General features: G+C 45.1%; 1 protein-coding gene, 1 non-coding gene and 1 pseudogene across 3 annotated transcripts in view; 2 read left to right on the forward strand and 1 right to left on the reverse strand.

Moving 5' to 3' along the window:
- SIPA1L2 (signal induced proliferation associated 1 like 2) overlaps window positions 1-19,198 on the reverse strand; it is a 220,841-nt gene extending 201,643 nt beyond the window's left edge. The window contains exon 1 of one of the 2 annotated variants that reach the window (XM_029245525.1): window positions 19,115-19,198. The gene's annotated coding sequence lies outside the window, so the exon portion shown is untranslated. Of the gene's footprint in view, window positions 1-18,355; window positions 18,473-19,114 lie in introns of those variants that run through there. The other variant, XM_029245527.1, reaches the window with a different exon arrangement.
- Window positions 1-19,262, forward strand: part of LOC114883247 — a 97,514-nt pseudogene that overhangs the window by 76,361 nt on the left and 1,891 nt on the right.
- Window positions 6,277-6,349, forward strand: TRNAG-CCC. The gene has a single exon. It is a non-coding gene; the product is annotated as a tRNA-Gly (tRNA).

The raw sequence follows: 19,262 nt of genomic DNA on the forward strand, positions 1-19,262 counted from the left end.
TGGACAGAGAATCTTAGGTACAGCTTCACACAAGGGGGCAAATGTCCAGCAGGAGACTGGGGCAGAGGACAGACCACCTGCAACAGGTACAAAAGACTCTGAAATAATAGAAAACAAATAAATGTGTTGGAATCCACAGGCATGTGCCCTGCTTTCAATATTATCTCTTCTTCTACCCTCTTAAAACCAGACCTCAGCCAATTATATGGTCCTCCTCTCACTGGAAAAATTACCTTTGCACTTTGCTATTGCCAGGTGACTCAAGTTAATAAAGGTTTTCTGTATCTGCAGCATACCCATATCTCCCTGCACATATCACAAACACCAGGTGGCCTGTGTGCAGTCGGGGGTTGACCAGCACTCCAGGTAAGATAGACACGCGGGCCAGAAATACCTACCAAGTGCCAGGTAGACCAACCTGGCCAGAGGGGCTATACGACCTTCCTCTACCCCATCTCCAATTCCCAGCATGAAAGAGCTCTTCCAAAGACTTCCCTGTCCCCTAGCTACTTCCTCACTATAGGCCAGTCTTCATAAAGTTAGACACTACCTAACGCTACTCCATATCTCCCATTTTAAAGAAGGGGAAGCTGATTTTAAAAAGTGACCCCTTTTCTAATGGTTTGTATTCCACAATTTTAACCTCATTCTTCTGAAAGCCAACTCAAGATAATCACCCACATCAAACTGCCTGCAGAGCAGTTTGGAAGCTGTTAGACCGGTATGGTGAATCACATGACTAGTCATGACCATTAGGAGAGTATTATGACTGTGATATCTTATAGTTGCTTGTCAACGGTGACACAAAAGTACACAAAATCTGGAAGGCCTTCTGTTCACCAAAAGACAAACGAACTATGCTTTACAGAATAAACTGGCCGCCAAAGATGAAAAGCTGTGAAACACATTATCTGCTTACTTTTTACGTAACAAGTTGAAAGTGAATACGCTGCGCTTACTGAAAGTGCTTTAAAACCTCGCCTTCACTTCTATCAATTTACGTCCTCCACGAGAGGGTCTCTCTACAACCAGTGTTACTAAAACAAAACGGAGAAATTATTTAGCTATGTGTTATCCCCTGCAAATAGCATGTCATCAATCTGACGCTGATTAGATAAATTAAGAAGTTAGCATTACATCTCAACCTTTAAATACTGATACACGTGGTATTTGTTCAGAATTAATAGCATTTAACATGGGAAACTGCTCCTTTCTGCATTACTTCTGTTTGGTCACAGTCGCAGAACAAGAAAATGTGATGTGTATAATTGTGACTCATTAATCTCCTCAATGCACAGTCTTAGTGAATAAACTGCACAATTTTTTAAATGCCTTTCTTTCTTCCTATGTGTGTTGTGATCACATTCATAGGAGTGTCATCTTCTGGGTTGTCTAAGGACTACTGAAAACAACAGGAAGGAAACAGCCTTGCTTATTTCTGTAGTCCTTTTTTTTTAATGAAATGTATGAGAAATTCTACCACGAGATCTTGATAAACAATAAAATATTTGTAAGCTCTCCTGTATCTGCCTTCAAGTCTTACAAACACAACTCCACAGGCAACACTGACAAGGACCAACCCTGGCAAATGGACGGGAACCCAGGTCCCGGGACTGGCTCAGGGCTCAGGCCCCCTCAGCATGCGGTGGGGAGGGGAGGGAACTTCAACACCAGTCTCCATGAGCTTGAACTCGGCAGAACACCAGGGCAGGTGTCTGATAAAAGTAGGATAAAGTGAATACACAGGATGAAATAAATAAAAGGCACTACCATAGGGAGAAGCACCTATGTCCAGGCAGTAACTCTGACTTATGTTCCTAAAATGAGTTTAAAAAAGATCTGTATGTGCTAACAATAAGGCCCAAAACACAGAGAGCCACAGACGTTCTCTGACCTTCAGCTAAAACTTCAGCTCCTCACCCAGAATGAGCGGGACACTAAGCAAGACTTTTTCAGTGAACTCAACCACGTTTCTATTCCAAAAGGTATTATTGAAAATATTGGTATTTTTATAAGACCCTTCAGACTAGATTTTTTTTCAAAGGTATGTTGATGGCCAAGCTGCAGAAATCCCAGACCAGAATTAAAAAGCAAAGTTACCGATGGTCTCTAACAATCATTACACTGTCAAGGGGATTATCTCCAGGTACCAACAAGGTTCTACGTATTCTCCAAAGGCGTCAAACATGCAACTGTCTCCCAGCAATTCTGGAAATTACCTGTAATCTAAACATTCAGAAGAAAGCAACAAGGATTAAAAACTGTGAACAAAATAGAGATACTACTTTAGAGACAAAAATAGAAGGTTCTGGAAACCTCCAATCAAGTTGTATTTCGAGAACAGAAAAGATACAATGGCGAAAAAATTCTTGATGTGGACCGAACTAGTTCATCTCGATCGAGGGAGTGCAGGATAGGATCTTTCGGGTGCTGTGTGCCTTTTCAATCCACAGCATCTGAACAACAGGACGCCGGAATGGTTTTGGACACAACAACGTAAGAATCGCCCCCGGGGTTCAAGGCAGGGCCCAGCAGGTCTTTATTCTGAGTCCAGTAATAACAGAGACACTGAGTGGGAGGTGCTGGGTGAAAACCACTTCTGTGAGGATTATTAGGATATGTGCAATTTCTCTGGCATCTCCTCCCCCCTCTCCCCACGAAGACATGACCCCTGAGAAACCGTCCCCCCTCCAGAAGCAGTCCCTTCTCAAACCATTCCACCAACAAATCAAACCAACTTAATGTATGAAATACAGGCCCACGCTCCCTGCAGAGGCTGACAAATACTTCGTGCAACAGCCCAGGCAGAAAAAGATAAAGGGTTTGGGTGGCTGGAACAGTAAGTTATAAGGGCAAAGTCCAATGCGAATGTTGACCCATTAATGGAAAGTCCAAGCGCACACACCTTCGACGCGTGTAATGCAGGGTGTAGTCAGACACCAATCAATCACCAGGCCAGTTTTCCTCCCTTGCAGATAAGTTTAACATTTCAGTTGAGAGAGAGACCCAGTCCTCGGAATTGATATACACGTGATCAGCTGATTAGGTTCCACACGGCTCTTTTGTTCACTACAAACAAAACGATGTAAAACACTCCCAAACTTCCCGCAGCGTGAACTGCAAACACACCACTGGCAGCTGCTCAGCCGCGGCTACTGCCCCCAAACCAACTGAAAGGCTCAAGGCGCGCTCCTCTTCGCTCCAAGTTATCCTTGGCGTCTGTGCTCTCATCGCTCGGGAGGTTCCCTGAATCCTTCCGCGCTTAAGTTACTGGCAAAAATTGGCAAACTTGGGGCTTCCTGGTGGTGCAGTGGTTGAGAGTCCGCCTGCCGATGCAGGGGACACGGGTTCGTGCCCCGGTCCGGGAAGATCCCACATGCCACGGAGCGGCTGAGCCCGTGAGCCATGGCCGCTGAGCCTGCGCGTCCGGAGCCTGTGCTCCGCAATGGGAGAGGCCACAGCAGTGAGAGGCCCGCGTACCGCAAAAAACAAACAAACAAACAAACAAAATTTAGCAAACTCCGCACAACCCATCTGCATAGTCTCCTGAGCAGACAGCAGCCAGCAAGAGGAAACCAAGGCAACTTCCAGATTATCAAGAGGCCGTGACGCTTCTGCTGAAATAAAAACCACTCGGCCTCTCCGTCCTTAAAAAAACGTTAAGCGTCATTTATTTCAACCACGAGTTTTTCTTCCCCCCTTTTCACTGGTTAGTGGGGAATGACACAGGCAACGCTCTCACTTAGTTTGACCACCTGGAAGGAACATCTACGTTTGGGGATCTCTCTGCACATCCTCGGAAGCCCCCCGGGGTGACTAGAGAACACAGAACTCAGAGCCCGCGCACGGTGGCCACTCCCCCACCGCATCACCCTCGGCATCCAGGGGGCACTGACCTTGGCCCCTCAAGCCTGGACAGACTCACATCTGCTCCCCTGGGTCCCCCAGGCAGCCAATCCCATCGATCAGACTATCACTTCACGAGCCTTTCAAGCGGCTGGCAAATAGTCTATTCAGAGTTACTTGTGGGGGAAAAGCAGTGTAATGTTAGCTCATTAGAGGAGGGGGAATCACACGCACAACCGCTTCCTTAGGCTTCGCCCGTGACCCTGTGACAGCTCGTCTCTGAGTGGGAGAGACCCCAGGACCCAGGGGAACTTCCTTCTGAATGACACGCAAGCCAGAGCCCCTGCCATCTTTGGGGAGGTTTCTGCTCCCCAGAAACCCTCTGGCTCCCGAATAAATGATTACTGGGATCCCATTCATCAAGTGTCTCTTAAGCCTTCTATTATGAGTCTGAATTTTAAACAGGGGACGAGGTCCTTTTATTACATTCCCTAATCCACGTCCCCAGGAACATTTTTTTCAAAGTTACAGAGTCTGTCTGCAACCTCATTATTATTAGAACTTTACTCTCCCTTCCACCACCCAGAACTAAGCTGCACTTTAAGAAGACAGCACTGCCTCCACTTAAAAAAAAAAATCCACTGAGAGCAATATTATTAGGAGACCGACTCTATTTCCAGAATGAAAGTGCCGTAAGAGCAATACCCCTTTCTGCCTACTGACCCTTGTAACCTGAGTCCCCCCCTAAGATGGCACCTGGCAGGACAGACCAGGCAGGAAGCATTTGACAAGCGAGCTGCTCCATCGGCGCGCCCACATGGCCACAGGCAAGGCCAATCCCACAGCATAAGCACAGAAGCACGTGGAGGGGCGGCTCCATGACACTGCTCAGCACCGCCTTGAAGTCAGCTGTGGTCACAGGTCACTGAGTTCTCCAGAGGATGAGAGCACAAGTGATGCAGACCCTTTCTGGGGTCTTCGGGTGACCACCACCTGGGTGCCCCCTCCCTTTCCAGCCAGCCAGAGCACAGACGTGCCCAGTGGGCTCCCTCCAAGCAGTGAGGCCCAGGCCCAGTGGTGGAGAAACAAGATGGAAGGAACCTGGGTCCCTGAGTGTCAGGTGGAGGACAGCAGCCCACCTGCCCAGATCTCAGGCTGTCACACAAGAAAGGAGTCAGCCTGTCTCTTGTCTGGACACTGTATTCTGGAGTCTCTTTTAGAGCAGGGAGAACTACCCCAGCCAATACAGCCCTAAGGCAAAGTCTTCGCACACCGTGTGTGTGTGCACCTTATATATAAACATTAAACTAGTACTGATGAGAACATTTTTCCTGGTTTTGATCATGGATGGAGAGGTTTAGCAACTCAGAACTCCAGTAATAGTGGGTATAGCAAAGGGGGCAGTTAATTAAGTCTAGAATTAGATTTTTTTAATTTTTATTTTTAAATATGTATTTATTTATTTATTTAGGCTGCACCGGGTCTTAGTTGCAGCACGAGGGATCTTTTTTTTTTTCTTTTTAGTTGCAGTACGCAGACTTCTTAGTGGCGGCATGTGGACTCTTAGTTGCGGCATGTGGACTCTTAGTTGCAGCATGTGGACTCTTAGTTGCGGCATGTGGGATCTAGTTCCCCGACCATGGATCGAACCTGGGCCCCCTGCATTGGGAGCACAGAGTCGTAACCACTGGACTGCCGGGGAGGTTCTTAGAATTTTATTTTTTAAGTCAACGAGGACTTTATTTTACTAGCCAATATCTCAACACAGGTGACTTAAAAATCTCCTAACAGTTCAGGTTTATTTTCTTAGTCTCCATATGGTGTCATAAAACAAAAGTCAGGAAATTTTAGTCTTCCAAATTGTTGCATTTGAACTAGAAATTACAGTCAGCCCTGTACATCCCCAGGTTCCACATCTGCAGATTCAACCAACCGTAGATTGAAAATATTTTTTTTAAAAACTCCAAAAGTTTCAAAAAGCAACACTTGAGTTTGCCATGGACCAGCCAACTATTTACATTGTATTAGGAAGTATAAGTAATCTAGACATGACTTAAAGTATATGGGAGGATGTGTGTAGACTATATGCAAACACTACACCATTTTATATGAGTGTCCCTGGCTTTTGGTATCTTGAGGGAGGTCCTGGAAACAATCCCTGTGGATACAGAAGATCAACTGTGTTCCTCAAAGATGCCTTATTAAAAACAAACAAAAAAACTTGTTTAAGAAGTTAATCACAAAGCTAAGAATAAGCTTTGCAAAAATAGATATATTTTCCTTTACCTGAAGTTTTCCAAGTAGCAGACACAATAAGTGAATAATGTGTCAGGATCCATCGCTTCAGGAGCAAGAGAACTCAGCTGAATGCCCCGAGCTGGCCCTGCAGCACGTGTTAGCAAACTTACAAAAGAAGCACCTACTGGTACTTCCCTGGTGGTCCAGTGGTTAAGACTCTGCACTCCCAATGCAGCGGTCACAGGTTCGATCCCTGACTGGGGAACTAAGATCCCACATGCCACACGGCGAGGCCCCCACCCCCCCGCCAACAAAAAGAAGCACCTGGTTTTCAGAATACATAGGAGAAACCCAGGCAGAAAATGGCCCAATCAAATATGATAATCACACCTCTGCTGGGAAAGGGGAAGATAAGACTTAAGGAAAATACACAAATACCTAAAACAAAATTGTTTCTAATATCACTTGATAATATGATCTTTGAAAAGAGCTTGTGACCAAGGTGGAGGTAAGCCAGGCTGGTGTAACATATTTTAAAATATATGGCAAAGCAGAAATCACTATGGTGAGTGAAAGAAGCCTTACACAAAGAGTACACACTGCAGGATTCCATTTATATGAAGTTCAAGAACTGGTAGAACTTACCATTGGGGTTGGAGGGGGGAGGAACAGTGGTTGCCTAGGACGGAGACTGGCGTGGCAGACTGGGAAGGCGCCTGAGAGAACTTTCTGAGGTGGCAGGTATATCTTAATAGAAGTATGGGTTACATAGGTATATACATTTGTCTAAGCTCATGGAATGATACACTTAAAACGTATACATTTCACTCTACAAACTTTGCCTCAAAACAGAATGTGAGTTTTAAACTCATTTATGGTATGTATGCTGAAGTGCTTAGCAGTGAAGTGTACTGATGTGTGTACTTATTTTGAAATGCTTCCAAAAAAAAAAAGAGGGACTGATGGGTAGCTAGAGGTGGATAGATCCGTATAAGGCAAACACAGTAAAATGCTAACACTGTGGGGCTTCCCTGGTGGCGCAGTGGTTGAGAGTCCGTCTGCCGATGCAGGGGACACGGGGTCGTGCCCCGGTCCGGGAAGATCCCACATGCCGCGGAGCGGCTGGGCCCGTGAGCCACGGCCGCTGAGCCTGCGCGTCCAGAGCCTGTGCTCCGCAGCGGGAGAGGCCACAACAGTGAGAGGCCCAAGTACCACAAAAAAAAAAAAAAAAAAAAAAAAGCTAACACTGTGGAATCTAGGCAGTGGGTATATCGGTGTCCACTACACCAAGTAATTCTTTCAACTTACCTGTATGTGTGAAATTCTGCATGATAAAAAGCTGAGGGCAAGTACATGCTAGTATGCTGAGATGTCTTGTTTTAGAATCTAAAGGAGAATGCGAATCTTACCCAGCATTTACTACTACTTCCTGCGACATAAAAAGAGCATGCGGACAGCAAATGAACACATGTTCCAGGGAGGCCAGGGTGGTGGACAAGGTGCTCGGCCCACCTAAGCTCTCACTGTCCAAAGCCATGCTTCCTAAGGCTGCCTCAGTTTAAAACTTTGATTATTCACAATAATTTTAAAGTAAATCACTTTGGTACATCAATTACCAAAAGTTATAAATTCCTAAATAGAAAGTCTTAAAAGAAAACAATGTGACCTTGAATCCCAAATATAATACTCTGTGTCGTATTCTCTGGACAAATAACTGAAGCAGATTCAGTGATTTTATACCAAAACATTGTGGTCAAAAGGTACAAACTTCCAGTTAATTAGATGAACAAGTCCTGGGGGTGTAATGTACAGCATGATGCCTATAATTAATAATAGCGTAAGGTATATTTGAAAGTTGCCGGGCTTCCCTGGTGGTGCAGTGGTTGAGAATCCGCCTGTCGGTGCAAGGGACACAGGTTCGAGCCCTGGTCCGGGAAGATCCCACATGCCGCAGAGCAACTGGGCCCATGCACCACAACTACTGAGCCTGCACTCTGAAGCCCTCGAGCCACAACTACTGAGCCTGCGTGCCACAACTACTGAAGCCCGCGCTCCTAGAGCCCGTGCTCCGCAACAAGAGAAGCCACCACAATGAGAAGCCCACGCACCGCAGCAACGAGTAGCCCCCGCTCACCACAACTAGAGAAAGCCGCGCACAGCAACGAAGACCCAATGCAGCCAAAAATAATTAATTAATTAATTAATTTAAAAAAAAAAAAGCTGCTGAGACAGTAGATCTTTAAAAGTTCTCATCACAAGAGAAAGACAAAACTTTGTAACTATGTGTGGCGGTGTTAACTAGACTTCGTTAGCTAGACTTATCATGATGATCATTTGACAATATATACAAGTATGGAATCCTTATGTTGTATGCCCGAAACCAACATAATGTTATATGTCAATTACATCTCAGATCAAAAAAATGTTCACTTTCTATCTCTGATGAGTCCGAAATATTTTCCCCTTTAGGTTTACAGACACATTCTATAACCTTTAGCAAATTACAATGGGGAAAAAGTTGAACTGACTACACCTTACGTGATAGAGAAGTTAATCATCATTCCAAAAATAAGGTCCATCACTTCTCTTGAAGCTGCTTTTGTTAATAAAGTTCAGTTTGGAGACTGAAAAACCCAAACCAGGCTAGGATCTGAGTTTGGTTTTAGGCCTCTGAGTAAGTTCATGGAGACAGTACTACGATCAGGCGAAGGGCTAAGAGACAGAGAGTTTGATTTGTATTTGCTGGTCCCCTGCAGAGCCAGGAGTGGCCTTGCATACAAGAGCCCTTCAACAAAAATTAAAACCCTGACCATTTTCCAAAGCCTAACTCGGGTCCTCCCTTTTCCTTGAATGTTCTCCTGACTATGCCCACCCACCAGGCCCTCTGCCACCCACAGGGTCTTTCCTCTGAAAGAAGCTGTAGTGCCCATCTTACACAGGAATCTTCTAATATACGTCATGTGTGGCCATCAGCTAGGCCAGGACACTTACAGCTCATCAACTACCAGGGCAAGCCACTCTGCCAAAATCAGCAGACCTAGGAGGCAAACCATTCTCTTACATTCTCGTACTTATGAATCACCACCATGAGGAAGACTGATTCCAGCATCACCCTAAGGCCCCCCTGAGGCCTGAAACACTGAGTTGGTTCATTTGCTGACTGTGCCAGACACTTCCCTGGGCCAGAGGACTGGGACACAGTGACCAGGTCCCTGCCCCCAGGGTCTCACACCCTAAGTAAGGGCACCCTCTGCTAACCTGGAAATCTTAGAACACCAAAGTTTAAAGAGACCTCAAGACTGTGTGGCCCCGAGTCCCCATTTGAAAACTGGCTCCTACTCACTGCCCTGGAAGCAAGGGAAGTTAGACACAGACGCCGAAGCACCCCCGCAAGCCCTCACCCCACCTCCGTCTTCTGCAATAGCAAGGAAATGCTACTTTGCTCTTCCATGGGATGTTCCAAATGCTTTTTTAAAAATTCTCATCTTTCTCCTTATTTTTACCTTCCCAGAAAGTTCAGTTTTGGGTTGGCTGTTTCTTTGTTTTTGGCCACGCCATGTAGTTTGTGGGCTCTTACTTCCCCGATCAGGGGTGGAAGTCGGGGCCCTCGGCAGTGAATTCCCTGGACCGCCAGGGAATTCCCCAGGAAGGTCAGTTTTTAAATTTATTTTATTTATTTTTGGCTGTGTTGGGTCTTCGTTGCTGCGCACGGGCTTTCTCTAGTTGCGGCGAGCGGGGCTACTCTTCGTTGCAGTGCGGTGGCTTCTCTTGTTGCGGAGCACGGGCTCTAGGCGCACGGGCTTCAGTAGTTGTGGCACGCGGGCTCAGTAGTTGTGGCTCACGGGCTCTAGAGCTCAAGCTCAGTAGTTGTGGCGCGCGGGCTTAGTTGCTCCGCGGCATGAGGGATCTTCCCGGACCAGGGCTCGAACCCGTGTCCCCTGCGTTGGCAGGCAGATTCTCAACCACTGCACCACCAGGGAAGCCCAGGAAGGTCTGTTCTGAACAGGTGAAAGCTTGCGGGGATGGATGGAAAAGGAGTGAATGCTGTCACGAGGCTGCTCCCTGGAGGCTGAGCCTGTCTGCGTCCTCCTCCAGGTCCTCCCACGGCAGGAGGTACAGCGGGATAAGTGTTTGTGGACCTAGTGGCAAAGAAAATAGGAAGATGAAAGGCAGTGCCTCCTAAAACCCTCCCGGGGGGCCTGTTCCTCACTCCTTCCACGTATCCTAGGCTGACTCCACATCCCCTGTGCGCTTCAGCTCGTCTGGGAAAGAGCTGTGAGATGTGATGCCAGGCTGGGAGGATGGATTTAGAAAGCTCCACATAGCCAGACGCACAGCAACAGCAGCCATCAGACATCACCCAGATTTAACCGGCCTAAAATTAGCAGTCGGAGCAGAGTAGTTACTGCACGGATGGCGTCAGAGCTCTTCTGACGGGCTGACTGCCAGTTTTCAACAAATTGTCCTGCTTTCTCTACCAGGGAAACAATATTTTGGAACAGAGCCAGCCAAGCATTTCCGTGGCTGTTCCCGTTCTCGATTCACTATTAATGTCTGATAATTCAGTGACAAGGTGAGCAGAGCCATTGTTTTGCTGCAAGCCCTTATTCTTTGGGTGAGTAAAGTATGGTGGAGGAATCCTTTTAAATATTTAAATGCCTGAAATTTATTTAGGGCTTCACATTCAACTGACTTAAACAAAGATGATGCAAAGCTAGCGAAGTATAAAGGCAAAACGAAAATTGGTTTCCTCTGCTCTTTCTTTTCATCCTGGCGAAGACTCGGGAGCAAAAGAAATGTTCTCTGCAGGATCACAGCAGCGCCCTCTCACTTCCCAGCAAAGACGAGAGAACCCGGCTCAATCATCAGAACTGCTACCTCACCACAAACTACAAAATTTCTCCCGAATAACAGAGGATCCACTGGCTGACAGAACAGGGCATTTGGAGGCTAGAACAATGGCTCAGTAGCCTGCCCCCCGGCCACCACTTCCCGCTTGCAGGGACAGTAGTGGGATAATTCTGGCATTTTCCTCTGCATGCACTTTCTTTACCGCACCCCCCCCCCATTTCTTCTATGATTTATTGAGATCAACAGGACCTCACAAAGCATCTAGGCTGCCACAGTGGGCAGAGAGATGGGTTTAAACTCTAAGAACTAAGATTCATAAAGCCATGTGTGTTCTCGCCTTAAATCTTAGTTTTCACATCAGTACAGGGGGATAATCCCATCAGCCTTGCAAGGTTCTCGTTCAGTCTGCAAGAGACCATAAATGAAAGTTCAAGCACAACTGCTGTTTTGAAGTCTACCTTCAGGAATCTCTCTCCCCAGTTCTTTATCCTGTTCCTAAGTCAAAAACATTAGCCTCTCTCTCTCATTCCTCTCATCATTTAAGACTTTTTAAATAGGAAAACAGATCCATTATTCCAAGCAAATGACTTACGATGACCCTCAAATAAACAAAATGGCTGGTAAATTCGGTGATTTTAGTATTATTTAGGCTAATCTCTCAGCCTCACCCGCAGTTCTCATCATAGCATACCTTAATACACACATTTAAACAAGCAGGAGTTAGAATGATATCCCCCTGAATTCATGCAATATAGGAGTTAGTAGTAGGTCAGGATATTAAGATAAAAGGCTTCTACCTGTAAAATTAAAGCTATGCTTACGGAGCACCTACTATACGTAAGGCGTAAGTAATGTTCCAACATACTCTGCAATCCTCCAGTTAAAAGGACTAAATTAACAGAAGGTATACGATATACTACTGATCCGTTTTAAAAAATCATTATTTCCTGTAGAAATTATCACGGATTGAGAGAGAAAAGAGAACGTTGCACAATTCAGAAATCCTCGCTTTCCAGTTACCTTTATTAGGGAGTCCAAACCAGGCTTGTAAGTGAACTACAGCTTCATCTGATTCCAATAAGGCCAGGCAATGTGCTTATCAGCTGCGGTCAGACCTTGAAACCTGGGAAAGGTGTAAAGCACACCCTCTCCCCCCAGGGTGCCCGCCCTCCCCAAACCACAGCCCTCAGAGCCGGGCAATAAAGGTCCTGATGTAACAGACGGAACCCTGCTGTCACCCTCTTCAGAAACTACTTCTCCATTTTTACCAGTCTGATATCAGAGTTCAATTACAGGTCATTTCAAGTGACCCAGAAGAGATATAAAGTGAGGCATAAAAGGTTGTTTCGGTAGATCATTTACAATAGAAATAATGAGAACCTTAAGGCAACACTTACTTAGTTCAACAAAAGCCAAGACACACAGCTCTTTCATGTTTAAACCCTGGGCTTTCAATCCTGCCTTTATCAAACATTTGCTAAGTGCCTATTATGTGGCAGAAACCAGGGCAGTACAGGGATTACAGCAGTAATGACCAGAAATGGCCCTGCCCATATGGCACTTAGATTCTATTGAGGCGAGGCAGAAGACAAACATAGAAAAATCAATATACAATATCATGTCAGGCAATGATAAACGCTATAGATTAAAATCGCTCAGCACACGGGGAGGCTGGGTGGCGTGCGGATGCCCTGCCCTCCCATCATCCCTTCCAGCCCACATGCCCTCCAGAGGCTGGGACACTGGCCTCCCTTGCACGAGGGGTGACCGTGTGCTCCCGTTCTAGCCAACATTAATCTGCACTTTCAAAGTTGTTCTTTCTCTTTAGAAGTTTCTGGATGAGCAAATGATGAGTTACGTCCTTCTATCCTGATTCTGGGTCTGGTGTCAGCTGTGTGTCGATAGTACAATGCTTCCCAAACAGTTGAGGTCGACCAGAAACATTGCAAGGAGGATGGTATCCTCCATCACACTATCATTCTCCCCGCACCCCCAAAAAATTCAAACCTCAAGCTAAGCAACCCACAACCGACTCTGGAAGAAAACTGGCCAAAGTAAAAACTGTCCTCAGGAAAAAGAATAAATACAGTAAGTAGAGGGTCCATGAAGGGTAGAATCTGTCTTAAGCTTCCCTCACAAGACCCTGCAGGCCCCCTAGAAATTGTTTCCAAACAGCTGTGAACTCTAACCAGAGAGGGTGGGAGAGCAGTGGTCTCGGGACCCGGCCCACACATTTCAAAGGGTAACAAGCAAGCCTTTAAGATGCAAAAGAAAATACTCCAACATTCATTTTTGTTTATTATCGGCCTTCTTAAAATTTATATCATTATGTTTTATAGTGTCCATATCTGAGCATGGTAAAGTTTTACATGTATACGTATATATATATATATATATATATATATATATACACACACACTATACTGTACATATACACACATGCACAAACATATATAGACAGATGTGTGTATGTGCACATATGGACACTAAACACAGGAAATTCTGTATAGATGCGATGCACACTGGAAAAAGTTTAGAGACCCTACTACAAAGAAATAATTGTTCTTTGGATTAGGGCATTAAACACTCCAAACAACAGCATGTGTCCTGTAGGAAGAATCCAAAGTGTGATTCCTAAAATTTCTTATTAGAAGCTTCACTATGAAGAGGACTGTATCCCCACCCTATTCCTGAACCATGTGAATATCCACTGTTCCACAGGGAACCGAACGATTATCAAAACCCCCCTGAAGACAGTGAAAGCAATCATTATGCAGACTGCACCCACTACTGTGCCCTCAACGCTACAGTCAGAGATTTTTTTCTAACGTCTACACAATAGTTTGTCTCAGCATACATAATTCTGTGTTCACCCAAGAGCTCTTACTTTCCACAGTAACCATTTTTAACACTAGCTCTTTACCTAGATTTTTTGGTTTGGTTTGGTTTGGTTTTGCCTCAGAGTAATTGAATACACCACCAAAGCAGCCTGCTCTGGACTACTCTGATTTCCTCAACAGCTCAACTAACTGGGAGCTTCTTCTGGCGGATGTAGCAACTGCGCAACAGTGAAAAATAGGGAGTAATCCAATCGGTGGCACTCAAGACACCCCTTATGGCTGAATGCTTATTTGTGAAATAGGAAAAAAAAAGAGTACGAACTAATGAAAACACTGGGAAGTTGGGAAAAGGTGGTTCTCGTCCCCAACTATCTGAAAGCAATTCAAAAGCAGACAATACCAAACTGCAAGGGGAGTTTAGGGAAGCGTACAACATTCTGCTTCTTCCCACCATCTTTTTAGTGCCTGGAGCCTCCAGAGGTCACAGTTCACAGTGTGGCCCCCGCTTCTCAGTCACTCAGTCAGTCACTGAACATCTATTTCTTAATCTCCCACCACGTAGAGCACAGTTCAAGTTACTAGGGACACACTGAAAATGAACTCAGGTCTTAGAGTACCTTGGTCGGTAGGACCAGCAAAGATGGCCTGACGTGCTCTTTCGGGATATCTGTGTGGAAGAGGCATTCAGTAATGGGCTAGTTATAAGAAATTAAGAGCATTAGTACTTAACTATAACCAAACCTAGAAGGAAACTTCCGGAGGCACCATTCGTAGTTCAGTCAGTTTAACAATTCTATCAGCAACTTAGGTAAAATATAAAAAACAGTCTGATCTAATGTGCAGACAGCATTTGTTCGAGAGGGCAGGCAAAGGTGCTAAGTAATAGTATCAAACTCCCAAAAGCATCATGGGAAGGACAAGCTAAAATAAAGTTAGACAAAGTCCGATAAATGTTAGGTCTTGCAGTGACATTAGGACAGGATGGGAAGACGTGGCTTCAAGACAGCGTGTGATTAGGACCCAGAGGTTCGAGTGAACAGGAAACTCACTGAGTCTGAGTAGGAAAGTGAATGTGAACTTGGACTGTATCAGTGCAGGCAGGACACGCAAGCTGAAGGAAGGGCACCCCTATTCTACTCTGCGCAGGTCAAGGTGAGTGGGAAGACTCTGGCTCTGAGCCCCACTTGGACAGGTATTGTCCAGTGAGCAACTGGAACATCTCTACGGAAGGATTAGTTCTGCAGGCCACCAAGCGGTGGGGGGGAAGTCAAATAAATAGGTAGAATTAGATTTCGACTCTACAGGTAAAAAACACCTCCTAGTGGTCAAAACATGAGAAAGGTGGAACTCTCCACCCCTTACTAGATCACGTGCAGAGTATATAAAGGGATCCAAGCATCAAAGAAGGGTTAGTTGAGCCGGTCATTGATTTCCAAACTCTGGTTCTTAGCAAAGTTTTCACTGGTCTTTGCAAAAGGAATAGTGTCTGTGTATGGGTGAGTACATATGCACATGGGGGTAATTTTAACCAATGCCCTCTCTGGATGGGAAGAACTTTCCTTAAGTCAGCATGCATACTCTTCCCTTTTTTTTTTTTTCTTTTCTTTTTGGTGTATCAGTGTGAAATGCATTGATAGTAGACAGTAACCGCTGTTGTAAACCTTCAATACATCTATACCACAACATAGTGACAAACCTGACAATCCCTAAAATTTGATTTTTGTTTCCGATTTTTAATTTACAGGTAGATAAAAACAAAAAGTAAAGGAACGACATAAAGGGACCTTATGGACTTTGTGGTACAAAGAGGCTATGACAACTAGACTCAAATTACTGCATCTCTTCTTCTTTGCTATCACCCAAGTTGGCTATACAATGTTGTACAGGGAGGAAAAAAAATATCTATATCTATAGCTATAGCTATATATCTATATATCTATATGTGTGTGTGTGTGTGTACATATACACGTATCTCAAGGAATTAGGTTATGCTAAATGTGAAATCTCCCAAGAAACAGAACCTCTACTGTGGGTAACATCCGGCTCCCCTGGACCACTCTTTGGAACCAAAGTTTATGAATCAAGTTCAGAAAGGATCAAAATAATTTACCTCTGAAGTTCTGAAGCATTTAAATTCCTATCACACTGTTACCCTTCTTTTAAAAGGGGTCACAGCTAGATATGATTGCAACAGAAAAGCAATTTCGGAGTCATTGATTTCCAGGTAAACTAAGTAAGCTATAACTCTCATGAATGTTCACATACAAACTTATCATAAACCAAAGAAAGAAAAGACACAATCGTGAAAAAATATAAACTATCCCAATCAGTCATTTTCATTAATCCATACATTTATTTGAAACATTAAAGAAACCTAAAATCTTGGTGCTGAAAGGGATCATGAAAAAACTTTATCCAAACTCATTGGTGCCACAGGCACTAGAGGCAGGAAGCTAGAGGTTCCTGTCTCTCCTGCCTGATGCTCTTTCTATCCCATCACCCTGCAAGGGAACCAAGTGCATTAATAGAAGGAGAAAATCTGCAACACGGTTCCCTATATACTTTAGGCCTGTACTTCATATTTCATGCAAGTTCAAAACAGATTAAAAAAAAAAAAAACCCTTTGCTTTTCAGCTAACAATAACAGTCTGAATTTTCTTCAAATTCGGCATGTCTTTGAAGGGATTTGTAATCCTAAACCGTCACCTTAAGTAGATCATAAGTTCAAAGGCTCACTGCCTTCCTCAATCTCCCAAAAACAAACAAACAAACAAACAAACACCTTTGCATCTACCAATCATGACTGGGGTTTGGGGGCTGTATCAACATAAACACAGTTCTTTGCAAAGTATGCAGTAAATTCAACCCTTTTAAACTAGTTTTGATGACCAAACACAGCACTTTCAAACCAGTTTCAATTACCCGACAACCGCCCTTTCAAAGTAGCTCACTATTATTTCCTCACTTTGAAGAAGAGACAGATTTTCAAAATGAATAACCCAATAACCCTTTTGCCTCAGGTAAAGAGATCCCCCAAGGTGCACAGGTGTTTACCAAGCTCAGGTATCAGGGAACCCTTCTAAATACCATTCCAGTCTCAAGAGAAACAAAATAAAACAAAACGTACAAACCCTGTTACACAGCTTTAACTACAATAAGTATCATAGTAGTCAAATCCTGATACTGATAATTTCCCTCTTACATTCCAGAAAATTAAAGCTCTTTGAGAAAGACTAAGATTTAAAAACATCAAAAGTAGGTGATGGAAAATATACACTTAAATCAACTAGGGAAAATCTGCAGCCCATACTCTAAAGCCAGAAGCTCCACTTCCATTTATCTCTTGTTTTATTTTCCAGACCAAATGCTTACACTGCTTCTTACCCAAGTTCATTTCACCCCATCTATAGGTAGCATATGGGTACTGATAAAAGCTGTTTCTGATTTCATTTCATTCCCAACTTCCCAGATGTTTGCGAGAGAGGTTGTGTTTTTTTCCCCCTTCAGCTATTTGCGAATATGCTCTGATTTAGAACCAACAGATTTAACATATCGTATTTTAGGCTGGGCACGACACAATAAATAACAGCTATAATGAATGTCGAGATATTTCACCAGCTTATAAATAAGTTTGCCTAGGTTGGCAAGACTTCGATAGGCTGCCATGATCTTGTTTTAGAGAAAAAGTACTGAAAACACATAATTGAGAACCTGATGCTACCAAAATGGCCAACTACAAGCCATTGTACTTTAGAAATGAAACACGCGATATCAATTGGGGAGAATAAAGACGGCCCCAACACAATCCTTGGTATGACACATGCATGTATACTTCAACCCATCTCAACAGAGGCTTTAGGAAGAATCAATGTTATGTGTACCGAAAACTCAAGAAAGACTGCACTTTCTCATGAATAATATTCTTTTATACTTCTCCGAATCAAGCAATGAACTACTAAATTAAGCAGAAAACATCCTTAGCAGAAATGTTATATAAATATAATTACAAATCTCACTGCAGCACTTTGAATTACTCAAGTCAAAACAGACATCCTTAAATTTCTGACTAAAAACAGTAACCAAGTTGTCCCTTGAAATCCATCTTTAGGAATGCCAGAAATAATAGGCCACCTTTTGATGCCTGCATAAATATTGGTTTTATAGGGAAGTAATGTATTTCAAGGAAAGCAACAGTTTTGGAGATCTTTTTTTTCTCCCATTACTAACTGGAAAACTGGAAAAAATTACAACCTGGATTGCAGACAGGCAACTCAAAAGCGCAGTTTACTAAATGCCTGTCATAAGAAAGCCATCTAGTGTTAACATTTAGAAATGAAAACTGCAGACAAAAGAGGCAAAGAAAAGAAACATCTAAGTGACTATTTTGAACTTGCTGAGCAAACCTATGAGAATCCCCAAGATTCTTTGTTTACAAAAAAAAAAAAAAAAGTCCATCCTTATTAAAAACCGTGTCTAAATCTAAACAAAATCCCAAGACTGTGCAATTGAAATTTTTACCAAAATCAGGTTTTGGTGACCACCATTCTGTGACCAATGCACTTGATGTTTCCAATACTCACGCTGGAGTCATCCTGGGCTGAATTAATTTAACCGAAGCAGGTTAATGATGACAAATATCTCCCAGAGGGGTCATGCCAACTTGTTTTCTCTTCCCGAGAAGGATCGGCTCTCGCTGGCAGACGATGAACCGAGACTGATTCTTTGGGTTTGTGGCGCGGTTGAAAATTAATCCGTAGGTGCTCGTGGGGATACTCCCGGGACCTGGCCAAACGAGCTTCCACGAAACGGGGGCCCGAGCAGGACCGCGAGCCGAGGATGGAGCGAGACGCGGAGCCGGGGAAGCCGGGGAGCCGTCGGGCCCCGAGGAAGGGCGCTCGCCGGCCGCTGGGACCTTACAAAGAGGGGCGAGCGCCGCGAGGGCTCGCGCCCCGGGCACACGCCTTACCGGGGAATAAACCCCGCAGCAAGTTCAGCAAGTGACCCCGCCCGGCGCGCTGGGGAACCGCGCCGGGCAACCTTCTTCTCTCGGGTTAGTCACAGAGGAGTCGCTGCGCGCCCGGAGAGTCCTCCTTAGTGCTCGCGTCTACGCGACGGGAATAACCTTTCAGCCGATCGATAAGTTTGAGAACGAGCGGCGGCGGCTCCTCTCCCACCCCTGGCTCGGGAGCGCGGGCGCATCTGCCGGCCGGACCCTCGCCCCGCGCCCCGGCCCCCCGTCAAACCCCGAGGCGCCCCCGAGGGCGGCCCCTTCACCTCGGGACATTCCCCGGACACGACCCGGAGGCTCCCGAGCTGAACCCCCCTCGCCGCGAACGCACCTCGGAGACGCAGTCCGCCGGGACCTGCTACAGCCCGCGAGCGCGCGGCGGCGCGTACCGGGGTCGCCGCCTCGCCGCCCGCCGCTGCCCGGGGCTGCCCATCGGCCCGGACCCTGCCCGCGCCGGGCTCCGGCGGGAGGCGCCCGGG

The sequence above is a fragment of the Monodon monoceros genome, unplaced genomic scaffold (genome assembly GCF_005190385.1).
Source record: "Monodon monoceros isolate NGI ecotype Baffin Bay Population unplaced genomic scaffold, NGI_Narwhal_1 Super_Scaffold_4, whole genome shotgun sequence".
In the NCBI taxonomy this organism is placed as follows: Eukaryota; Metazoa; Chordata; class Mammalia; order Artiodactyla; family Monodontidae; genus Monodon; species Monodon monoceros.